The following is a 12,747-nucleotide window of genomic DNA, read 5'->3' on the forward strand; positions in this document are numbered from 1 at the left end:
TCCTGTAGATGTCCTTTATGGCAGGAAGTGGTGCTCCGGCGATGCGCTGGGCAGTTTTCACGACCCTCTGCAACGCCTTCCGGTCCGAGGCGGAGCAGTTCCCGTACCAGACTATTATACAGTTGGTCAGGATGCTCTCGATGGTGCAGCGATAGAAGTTCACCAGGATGTCTGAGGACAGGTGGTTCTTCCTCAGAGTCCTCAAGAAGAAGAGGCGCTGGTGAGCCTTCTTGACCAGCTTGGAGCAGTTGGTCGTCCAGATGAGATCCTCGGAGATGTGGACTCCCAGGAACTTGAAGCTGCTCACACGCTCCACAGCCGTCCCCTTAATGTGGATGGGTGGATGTGGGTCAGCATTCCTCCTGTAGTCCACGATGAGCTCCTTAGTCTTCTCGGTGTTAAGCAGCAGGTTGTTTGTGTCGCACCACTCAGCCAGACGATCCACCTCCTCCCTGTAGGCGGCCTCGTCGTTGTCACTGATGAGGCCAATCACCGTGGTGTCATCTGCAAACTTAATGATGGTGTTGGAACCATCAGCAGGTCTGCAGTCGTGGGTGAAGAGGGAGTAGAGGAAAGGGCTCATCACACAGCCTTGTGGTACACCGGTGTTCATTGTGATTGTTGATGAGCAGCGGTTATCCAGTCGGACATGTTGGGGCGGTTGGTCAGGAAGTCCAGTAACCATTTGCAGATGAGGGAACTGATGCCCAGGTCTGTCAGTTTCCTGATGAGTTGTGAGGGGTGGATTGTATTGAATGCTGAACTGAAGTCTATAAACAGCATTCTGGCGTAGGTGTTGTTGTTGTCCAGGTGTGAGAGGACAGAGAGTGCAGTGCGATGGAGACTGCATCCTCTATGCTCCTGTTCTGGCGGTATGCAAATTGGTGGGGGTCCAGGGTGGGGGGGAGACAGAATTTGAAGTGTGCTAAGACCAGCTGCTCTAAGCACTTAGTGATGATGGGGGTGAGTGCTACTGGGCGGTAGTCATTGAGGCTAGATGAGTTGGAGTTTTTGGGTATCGGGACGATGGAGGTGAATTTGAAGCAGGCCGGTACCACAGCGTATACATATATACATATATATATATATATATATATATATATATATATACATATATATACATGTATATATATATATGTATATATATATATACATGTGTATATATATACATATATATATATATATATTCAAGTTTCATTCTATGTATGTATGTATGTATATATATATGTATATGTATATGTATATATATGTATATACATGTATATACATATGTGTACCGACACTAACAAGCTGATCTACAATACCGCAGCAGTGATCAGTGAGATGCTTGGCTATAAGTTGAACAGCCACAAGGGGCAGTACCCTCCATGGAGAAGGAGGCTAGAGGGCAAGATCAAAGTAGCACGGAGGGAGCTTAGCCAACTAATGGAGTTGCAGAAAGGTGCGACAAAGAAGGTGCATAAGAAATACAGCAAGCTGTCCATACCTGAGGCCTTGGAAACTGCCAAGCAAAGACTCACAGCCTTGGCCAGCCGCTTGAGGAGGTACACCAGAGAGATAGAAGGCAGGAGAATAAACCAACTGTTCTCCACAGAACCAGCAAAGGTGTACTCTCAGTGGCAAGGGAACAATAAGAGAATAGCACCACCAAGGCTGGAGACGGAGCAATACTGGAAGAGCATATGGGAGAAGGACGCAAACCATAACGGCAATGCTCAGTGGCTAGTGGATCTGAGGGCAGACCATAGCGACCTCCCTGAACAGGGTCCAGTAACCATCACAGTGGCAGATATCCAAGAAAGGGTCTCCAGTATGAAGAGTTGGACAGCACCAGGGCCCGACATGGTTCACGCCTACTGGCTGAAGAAGCTGACTGCACTCCATGAGCGTCTGGCAGCACAAATGAACCAGCTGCTAGTTAACGAGAGACACCCGGAATGGCTAACCGAAGGTTGGATGGTCCTGATCCCCAAGGACCCCCAGAAGGGACCGGTCCCATCCAACTACCGACCAATAACCTGCCTCAGCACTACATGGAAGCTCCTGTCAGGCATCATATCGGCTAAGATGAACAGGCACATGGGTCAATACATGAGTGGGGCACAGAAAGGAATTGGCAAGAATACCAGAGGTGCAAAACACCAGCTACTGGTAGACAGAACAGTCAGCCGAGACTGCAAGACCAGACTGACCAACCTGTGCACTGCCTGGATTGATTACAAGAAGGCCTATGACTCAATGCCCCACAGCTGGATACTGGAATGCCTAGAATTGTACAAGATCAACAGGACCCTAAGAGCCTTCATCAGGAACTCAATGGGGATGTGGCGTACAACACTAGAGGCCAACTCCAAGCCCATAGCACAAGTCACCATCAAGTGCGGGATCTACCAAGGAGATGCTCTGTCCCCACTGCTGTTCTGCATAGGCCTGAACCCCCTCAGTGAGATCATTAACAAGACTGGCTACGGATACCGACTACGGAACGGAGCAGTTGTCAGCCACCTCCTGTACATGGATGACATCAAGCTGTATGCCAAGAGTGAACGAGACATCGATTCACTGATCCACACTACCAGGCTATACAGCAATGACATTGGAATGTCGTTCGGACTGGAGAAGTGTAGTCGGATGGTAACAAAGAGAGGGAAGGTAGTCAGAACTGAGGGGATTGAACTACCAGAAGGCAACATTGCAGACATAGAGGACAGTTACAAGTACCTGGGGATCCCGCAGGCGAATGGGAACCATGAAGAGGCCGCTAGAAAGGCTGCAACCACCAAGTACCTGCAGAGGGTCAGGCAAGTCCTGAGGAGTCAGCTGAACGGTAAGAACAAGATCCGGGCTATCAACACCTACGCCCTGCCCGTGATCAGGTACCCTGCTGGGGTAATAGGCTGGCCAAAGGAGGAGATAGAAGCCACTGACATCAAGACAAGAAAGCTCCTTACCATGCATGGAGGGTTTCACCCCAAGTCCAGCACCCTGAAGCTGTACGCTAAGCGGAAGGAAGGGGGCCGGGGACTGGTGAGTGTCAGCACCACAGTCCAGGATGAGACAACGAACATCCAAGAATACATTGGGAAGATGGCCCCAACTGACCGAGTGCTCAGTGAATACCTCAGGCAGCAGAAACACAAGAAAGAGGAGGGAGACGAGGAACCATCATGGAAGGACAGGCCCCTACACGGTGTGTACCACCGGCAGATAGAGGAGGTGGCTGATATCCAGAAATCCTACCAGTGGCTGGACAAAGCTGGACTGAAAGACAGCACAGAGGCACTAATCATGGCAGCACAAGAACAAGCTCTGAGTACAAGATGCATAGAGACTGGGGTCTATCACACCAGGCAAGACCCCAGGTGCAGGCTGTGTAAAGATGCCCCAGAGACAATCCAGCACATAACAGCAGGGTGCAAGATGCTAGCAGGCAAGGCATACATGGAACGCCATAACCAAGTGGCCGGCATAGTGTACAGAAACATCTGTGCCGAGTATAACCTGGAAGTCCCGAGGTCAAAATGGGAGATGCCCCCAAGGGTGATGGAGAATGACCGAGCTAAGATCCTGTGGGACTTCCAGATACAGACGGACAAAATGGTGGTGGCTAACCAACCGGACATAGTGGTGGTAGACAAACAGAAGAAGACGGCTGTAGTGATCGATGTAGCAGTTCCGAATGACAGCAATATCAGGAAGAAGGAACACGAGAAGCTGGAGAAATACCAAGGGCTCAGAGAAGAGCTCGAGAGGATGTGGAGGGTGAAGGTAACGGTGGTCCCCGTGGTAATCGGAGCACTAGGTGCTAACCACATTATTACATTAATGCATGTAAGGTGAACTAGCAAACACCGTCGTAGTTACATGCGGCTGTCTTCTTGTTTGATGGCAGATACTCCCTTCACCCTGGCCAAAAAGGCTAAAATGACCAAAGAAAAAGTGGAAAACAGTTAAACATGAGAGGTTTTTGGACAAAGTTTGTGTTTTTTTCCATTGATTAAGCACTGCTTCCAGCCAAGAGTGATACCATATATGCCCTATAGCTGTAGAAAAGGCTAACATTGTTATCTTTTTACAAAAAAAACAGCTGAACATGAGAGGTTTTTAGACCAATTTTGATTTCTCCATTCTTTAAGCACCGGTTTGAGCACCGTTTAAGCACCGGCACCGTTTCAAAAGTACCGGTTTGGCACCGGTATCGGATAAAACCTAAACGATACCCATCCCTAAACATCGGAGATCTCTGTCCAGAAGAGCGCAGTCCTGGGAACAGCTAAGATACTGCGCAGGACCCTCAAGCTCCCAGGCCTCTGGTAGAGGACCCAAGCTTGAAGGATAAACCGCCCGCAGGGGCGAGATGGGTGTTTTTTTTTTTATGTGTATATATGTATATGTGTATATATATGTATAGAGATAGATGCTAAAAGCAAAAAACTAAATTAAATTATGATCTAGAACTAGACTCAGTCTACAAAGTCTTCTTTGCCCATTTGAGATGCACACATCTCCATAACTGCAATGTGTAAAACTCATTCTTCGACTAACCAATCATTTTTCACAAAATCCTTTAAAACATTTTTCTGCTTTTTGCACTGCACATGTAGACCACTACACTAACTCTGTCAATAGATCCATGCAGTCTGAAAGTCCCGAATGAATAGACTGAGAAAATGAGACAAACATGTAACATTATTGTCTTGCTGTGTCTTGCTCTTAGTGACTTTTTACTCTTATTTCTTGTTCTTCATTTTTTTTAGGATCACAGTGACCGAGCCATAGCAGTGGGAGCAACACTGGCTCATGAGATGGGCCACAACCTGGGCATGAACCACGATGACTCCAGTGGTTGTTTATGTTCTGACGATAGCTGCATCATGGCAGCAGCCCTCAGGTAAGAAAAGCTGTTCTGAAGCATCCTGCAACTTAAACACAGACTCTTTATGTTAGTAAATAAATGCAGGCTATAAGAAGTGACAGTAAATAAACATTCGCGAGCCTTACAACCCTCACTTAATGTTTTGATCATCAGAACATGTTTCATTTGGTACAACAACATAAGTACTGTTGTGTGTATTGGGAGCAAAAAGGAGGTCAGCTGGTGCAGTCCTTAATCTCACATGGTTATGAGATTGAAGAACGTGTGTGAGCATGTTTAGAGCACATTCTATACATGCTGTACCACCATGCAGCTATTGTGCAGCCATGTCTGCCCAGTGTCAGACACTGATAAAGATAACACAAAAAAAGATAATAATAATGTGTTTGTTCCTCTTCAGCTGGAAAACTCCTCGAAGCTTCAGTAGCTGCAGCAGCAGCAACTATGAAAAGTACCTAACAAGCCGCAGCCCCAGCTGTCTGCTGGACAAACCAAACTACAAGAGTATCGTGGCTCCCGCGGTCTGTGGAAACGGCTTCAAAGAGGAAGGAGAGCAGTGCGACTGTGGCTCTGTGCAGGTAAATAAGCACATCAGCTGGTTAAAACTTTAATTTTGTAGCAAGTTGATCTGATCTACATGCTGTTGATGATCTGATCTGGTGAAGGAGAGCTTTTCTTTTTCAATTCAGTTCAGTTTTAGTCATTTAGCACAACAGCTGTCTGAAGGCACTATATTTTGTAAGATAAAGATCTTATAACAACACAGCGAAAAAACCCCAAATCAGGCGACTGCCTATGAGCAAGCATTTGGCGACAGTGGAGGAAAGCCCTCAGCAGCCTAGGCCTGAGATTCACAAACTTCTATTTCTTTATGTCTTGCTGGCCTCTCACTTACAGAGACTAGTCTGATAAACAATGTAGCAAGTACAGATTCATTTATTACTATTATGCCATGATTCTGACCTGTGTCTGTGCATGCTCAGGTCTGAAATGGCTTCTGCCTTACAGCTATCGATTTCTCAGAATGGAATTCAGCTCCATGTTTCCTTTGTCTGATCTTGACTCTTTTAATGAGCTGCTTGCTCTGAGGCAATGTGAGAAAACAAGCTTTCTGATACATACCAGATATGTACCTACTATGAAATAACGAATGGGCCTGAGCCTGTGCATTCAGACACACATATATTTTTCAACTGACTTCTACCAGAAGCTGAAGAACTACTGAATTATTTTTTTTATTTTGCAGTATTACTTGGAGTATGGGCTTATGTGCTGTCTTAACACTTATGTACCTGTATAGTAGGGGTGGAGCCGAACCCAAATACGGTATTCGGAAAGGCACGAATATCGTGTTTTTTATAAATAGTTATTTCGAACAAATACTTTTAAAAATATTTGTATTCGGGAACAAGAAAAACTTTATATCAAAAAGCTGAGTTTCCTTATTAGACCGCAGTGCATGCCCGGATGAGTGAGTGAGTGACGTGTAAAGGGTGAGTGGTACGGGCTGCTCCACACAGCAACAGAGAAGGCTCGGCTGAGCGATAAAAGACTGAACTGCATCACTATTTTTGTTGAATAGATTTTTTTTTTGTACCTTAACTGGGTTCCGGAGGCAGTTTATAACTTCCGCAAAGATCGGGAGATTATTAATTACGCTGCATTATTGACGTCTGCAGTCGGGTGCTCTCATGTTCGCTATGTTTACGTAGCTCTATTAGCTCGGTTATTTAGACCAGCGGTCCCCAACCCCCGGGCCATTGACCGGTACCGGGCTGCGAGTGTTGAGGTTCGGGTGTGAAATTTATGGTTTTCAGCGTTTTTATTCGCTTCTATCGTTGATATATGTGTCTTTTCCTGTGTGTTATGAACACATTTTATTTGTTTTTTTGTACCGGTACTGGTTGTATTTTAATGACGATTTTTACAGACCGGACCTTGTCGGACATAAATCGGTCCATGGCGCAAAAAAGGTTGGGGACCGCGGATTTAGACAATAGGCTGTTGACAGAGTAGCGTTAAAGTTCGGTTTAAAAGGATAAAACAATGCTTGTGTAGTTGTGTCGAATTGTATGTACTTGTGGGACTTATATGGTACATATAAGTTACTCTGTCTTTTGCAGACAGCAAGATATAGGCTATAGTGGGGTGACCATATTTTGATTTCCAAAAAAGAGGACACTTGGCCCAGTCATGAAGAACTTTAATAATACTGTTTGTTTAAAGAAAACTTCAACATATTTAAACGATGCCTTCTCTGTGAGGTTAATGAATGCTCAAATAAAAAAATGTCATATAGGCTTTTACAAGTCAACAAGTGCAAAAAAAGAGGACGGTCGCTCTAGGTCAGGGGTCGGCAACCTGCGGCTCCGGAGCCGCATGTGGCTCTTTCAGTTCTTATAGTGCGGCTCCGCGTGGTTTGGTAAAATAAATTAGAAGTATTTAGCTGAAGTGTATTTTATTTATGTTAGTTCTTTTTTAACTTGTAGTTCTAAGTTAAAAGATTATTGTGACATTGAAATATAAAAATAAAATTATATTCTATTATTTTTTTCATCGCTCAAAATAAGCGTCACACTCGCGGAAGCCGGTATACCCGCCAAAACGCCATGCATTTATCGAGAGTTTCAACCCCAGGTAGGCCAATTATGGATCTTATGATCCACATTATGTCAGCAGCTGTTCTCCACTGTGAACTATGTTAAAAACAAACACCGCTCACGCCTGACAGATGACAGCTTACAGTCCTGCGTAAAGATGAAAGTGACTTCGTACAGCCCCGATTTGCAGACGCTGTGCGCAGAGGTTCAGGAGCAGAAGTCCCATTGTAAACAAATCACAGCAGACCTGACGATGTTTCCATGAACATGCTTTTCAGCAGTAGCGGTTTTGATGCAGGCGACACGGGCGGTTGCCCAGGGCGGCATCACGGGCATCAGCAAAAAAAAAAAAAATTGCTCTTACTCGTGCTGCCCCGACATCATGCCAGCGCATATTGGGAATGGGATAGGCACCGATCGGTTTTCTATTGCCCATTTGCTGGGAGTAAGGGCGCCCTCCTTTTGCGAGGTGCGACTGCTGCTTGCAGCACAGGGAGTGTTCGCCCAGGGCGCCAAACAGGCTAGGACCGCCACTGCTATTCAGCATCTCTTTATTGACCACTTTTCACACACGGTTGCGGTTTTTCAGCTCACAGCCCGACACATACCAACACAACAGCATAGATAGCACAGACGTTAAGGCAGCGAGGCGTGATTGCGGAGGATTGCGGGTGCCGCTCAGGTGCGTCCGCCTCCCCTACAGCGGCGCTTCAGACCACGCCCTGCCACACACATTAACCAGGTAAAATACATACTTAGGCAGAATTTTGCAAATATCTATTTTTCATTTTTTAGCAGCATAGTGCTTTTTTTGTCACGGTTCTGGGTCAATTTTGACCCAGCTTTTTCTGTTTCTGTTTTGTTTTTCTAAATATATGGACTTAAACTTTCAGTTTAAGTCCTGTCTCCAAGAGTCCTGCATTTTGGGTCCACCACTCCTGCCTGCCTGCCACACAGCCCACCATGACAGAACGACATGACCAGTACATGGACCCAATGGGCTTATCCCGGGAGCATGACCTGTCCCGCATCCAAGGACTGATGATGCGGATTTCCACCACCTCAGACATCAAGGCTAGGATGGTAGGAATAAACGCCATCGAGGCTATCTTAATGAAAAACTGTCATTTTCGCCAACTCCCGGAAGTGACAGGCCTGATTAAGGAGCTGCATCGAGCCCGGGACACACTACAGACCCTACAGGCTAGCAGACCTTGTCCAGTCCCGGCGATCCACGCAGCAACAGCAGAGCAAGGATCTCCCTGCGGCGCAGCAGCAACCATCGCCAAGGAAAGGCATTTCTAGGCCGCTACCACAGAGTTCATCTCCCTTCACGTCCTGGTCCGACCACCATTCGCCAGCCTCATTCCTTGCAGCAATGCTTTCAGAGGATGAGGAGCAGGCCTGCATCTCTTCACCATCACCGGTTTCCTCCAGCACTTCTGTTCCCCCGTCTGGAAGGAAACGACGGCCGCGCCACCGGCGCGTCACCCCACAGCCGGACTTCAGGAGGTCAAAGCAGCCGGCCATGGTGAGTGAAAAGGATACTTTCTTTGTTCCTTTGGACCATGGGACTATTCATTCTGGGGCTATATTTTTTGTGTCAGCTGTCCAGCCTGAAGCTCGTTTATCTGCCCAGCGAAAGCTTGTTTAACTGCCCAGCCAGAAGCTCTGTTAGCTGCTCAGCTGTCCCCAGTTCAGTCTCCTGCTGCTCAATCATTCACTCAATCACCAGCTCCACCTTCACCACAACCGGCACTACAATCTGCAGCTCAGTCGACCTCAGTCCAGTCTCCCGCAGCTCAGTCGACCTCCGTTCAGTCTCCCGCAGCTCAGCTGTCGACCCCCGTTCAGTCTCCCGCAGCTCAGTCGACCTCCGTTCAGTCTCCTGTGTTACCAGCTCCACCCACTCATTTTCAGGAGGAGGATAGCCCTACACAGATTTTTGTCGCTCCTCAAGACCTGGCCAACTTAGAGACCTTTACTCTCTCCAGGGCCTCCCCAGAGAATGAATATCAGCATTCAATTAACTCTGGACCCCTGGACACGAAGAAGCCAGCGCAACCTGTCTTTCCTGGGAGCTCAACAGGACTGTCTCAGCAATTGGTCTCTGCTGAGAGCTCTGAGGAGTTAACTCTGCCACCTCCGTTCCACGCTGGAAGCTCCAGTGAGCTCATTCGGCCAGCTAAGGACTGCATCCTGCTGTCATTGCCTAAACAGAGCCACTGTCCTGCGCAGCTCCAACCAGCTTCATTCCTGCCTTAGGTCTCCGCGCCTGCTGGTTCTGACCCGTCCCTGCCAGAGGTCTCCGCGCCTGCTGGTTCTGATCTTTCTGCACTGGTGGCGCTGTCACTTGGTGTTCGCTCGCTTTGTGGTAGAGTATCACTTCCTGTTCCTGCTCAAACACAGTGGTGTTTCTGAGTAGCTTTTCTGCTTAGCAATTTAATTTAAATCTTTTGATACATCCCTTCTTCATAGTATAATCTTAACGTGCTTCATCTGAATCACCCTTTCTGTGTACTCACTACCTAATTTGTAGCCAAAGTATTCACTCACTGTCTCTTTACTGTTTCGCTAGCTTAGCTTAGCTCGTAGCCGACTCGTTAGCACCATGGCTACTTCACCTGTCCCTCCTGCACTTTCCTGCTCATTGTGTCAGATGTTTAGTTACTCCTCGGCCTCCTTTAGCAGTAATGATACCTGTAACAAATGTAGCATATTTGCAGCTCTGGAGGCCAGGATTACTGAATTGGAGACTCGGCTTCGCACCCTTCATTCACCCGTAGCTAGCCAGGCCCCTGTAGCTGGTGCAGCCGAAGATAGCGTAGGCCCCGCTAGCTGTTCCCTGGCAGACCCCAAGCAGCTGGGGAAAGAGGGCGGCTGGGTGACGGTGAGGAGGAAGCATAGTCTTAAACTGAAGCCCCAGGTACACCACCAACCTGTTCATGTGTCTAACCGTTTTTCCCCACTCGGCGACACACCCGCCGGGGGTCAAACTCTGGTAATTGGTGATTCTGTTCTCAGACATGTGAAGCTAGAGACACCGGCAACCATAGTCAATTGTCTTCCAGGGGCCAGAGCAGGCGACATTGAAGGAAATTTAAAACTGCTGGCTAAGGGTAAACGTAAATACAGTAAGATCATAATTCACGTCGGCAGTAATGACACCCGGTTACGCCAATCGGAGGTCACTAAAATCAATATTGAATCGGTGTGTAACTTTGCCAAAACAATGTCGGACTCTGTAGTTTTCTCTGGTCCCCTCCCCAATCAGACCAGGAGTGACATGTTTAGCCGCATGTTCTCCTTAAATTGCTGGCTGTCTGAGTGGTGTCCCAGAAACGATGTGGGCTTCATAGATAATTGGCAAACCTTCTGGAGGAAACCTGGTCTTGTTAGGAGAGACGGCATCCATCCCACTTTGGATGGAGCAGCTCTCATTTCTAGAAATATGGACCAATTTATTAAACCCCCCAAAATATGACTATCCAGAGTTGGGACCAGGAAGCAGAGTTGCAGTCTTACACGCCTCTCTGCAGCTTCTCTCCTCCTGCTACCCCCCCAAAAACCCATCTCCATTGAGACTGTGTCAGCTCCCAAAAAGACAAAAAACAAACTAAAAACCAGCAATAAACAACTTAAACATAAAAAATCACAAAGAAAGAACAATACAGTATCCACATCTGAACCAAAGAGTAAAACAGTGAAATGTGGATTATTAAATATTAGGTCTCTCTCCTCCAAGTCTCTGTTAGTACATGACTTAATAATTGATCAACAAATCGATTTACTCTGCCTTACAGAAACCTGGTTGCAGCAGGATGATTATGTTAGTTTAAATGAATCAACACCCCTGAGTCATTCTAACTACCAGAAATCCCGAAGCACAGGCCGAGGGGCGGTGTGGCAGCAATTTTTCACACCAGTCTATTAATTAACGAAAGACCAAGACAGACTTTTAATTCATTTGAAAGCCTGATGCTTAGCCTCGTCCACCCCAGCTGTAAAACTCAGAAACCAGTCTTACTTGTTATCATCTATCGTCCACCTGGGCCTTACACAGAGTTTCTCTCTGATTTCTCAGACTTTTTATCTGATTTAGTGCTCAGCTCAGATAAAATAATTATTGTGGGTGATTTTAACATCCATGTAGATGCTAAAAATGACAGCCTCAACATCGCATTTAATCTGTTATTAGACTCAATTGGCTTCTCTCAAAATGTAAAAGAACCCACCCACCACTTTAATCACACTCTAGATCTTGTTTTAACATATGGCATAGAAACTGGACATGTAACAGTGTTTCCTGAAAACCCTCTGCTGTCTGATCATTTCCTGATAACATTTACATTTACAATAATTGATTACACAACAGTGGAGAGTAGACTTTATCAAAGTAGATGTCTTTCTGAAAGTGCTGTAACTAAGTTTAAGAATATAATCCACCCACTGTTATCATCTTCAATGCCCTGTACCAACATAGAGCAGAGCAGCTATCTGAACGCTACTCCAACAGAGGTCGATTATCTTGTTAATAATTTTACCTCCTCTCTACGTACGACTCTGGATACTGTAGCTCCTGTGAAAACTAAAGCCTCAAATCCGAAGTACCTGACTCCGTGGTATAATTCTCAAACACGTAGCCTAAAGCAGATAACTCGTAAGCTGGAGAGGAAATGGCGTGTCACAAATTTAGAGGATCATCATTTAGCCTGGAGAAATAGTTTGCTGCTTTATAAGAAAGCCCTCCGCAAAGCCAGAACATCTTACTATTCATCACTGATTGAAGAAAATAAGAACAACCCCAGGTTTCTCTTCAGCACTGTAGCCAGGCTGACAAAAAGTCAGAGCTCTACTGAGCCAACAATCCCTTTAACGTTAACTAGTAATGACTTCATGAACTTCTTCACAAATAAAATTTTTATCATTAGAGAAAAAATTACCAATAATCATCCCACAGATGTAATATTATCTACAGCTACTTTTAGTACCATCGGTGTTAAGTTAGACTCTTTTTCTCCAATTGATCTTTCTGAGTTAACTTCAATAATTAATTCCTCCAAACCATCAACGTGTCTTTTAGACCCCATTCCTACAAAACTGCTCAAAGAAGTCCTGCCATTAATGAATTCTTCGATCTTAAATATGATCAACCTCTCTCTAATAATCGGCTATGTACCACAGGCCTTCAAGGTGGCTGTAGTTAAACCTTTACTTAAAAAGCCATCTCTAGACCCAGCTGTCTTAGCTAATTATAGGCCAATCTCCAAC

The sequence above is a fragment of the Oreochromis niloticus genome, linkage group LG12, assembly GCF_001858045.2.
Source record: "Oreochromis niloticus isolate F11D_XX linkage group LG12, O_niloticus_UMD_NMBU, whole genome shotgun sequence".
Taxonomy (NCBI): domain Eukaryota; kingdom Metazoa; phylum Chordata; class Actinopteri; order Cichliformes; family Cichlidae; genus Oreochromis; species Oreochromis niloticus.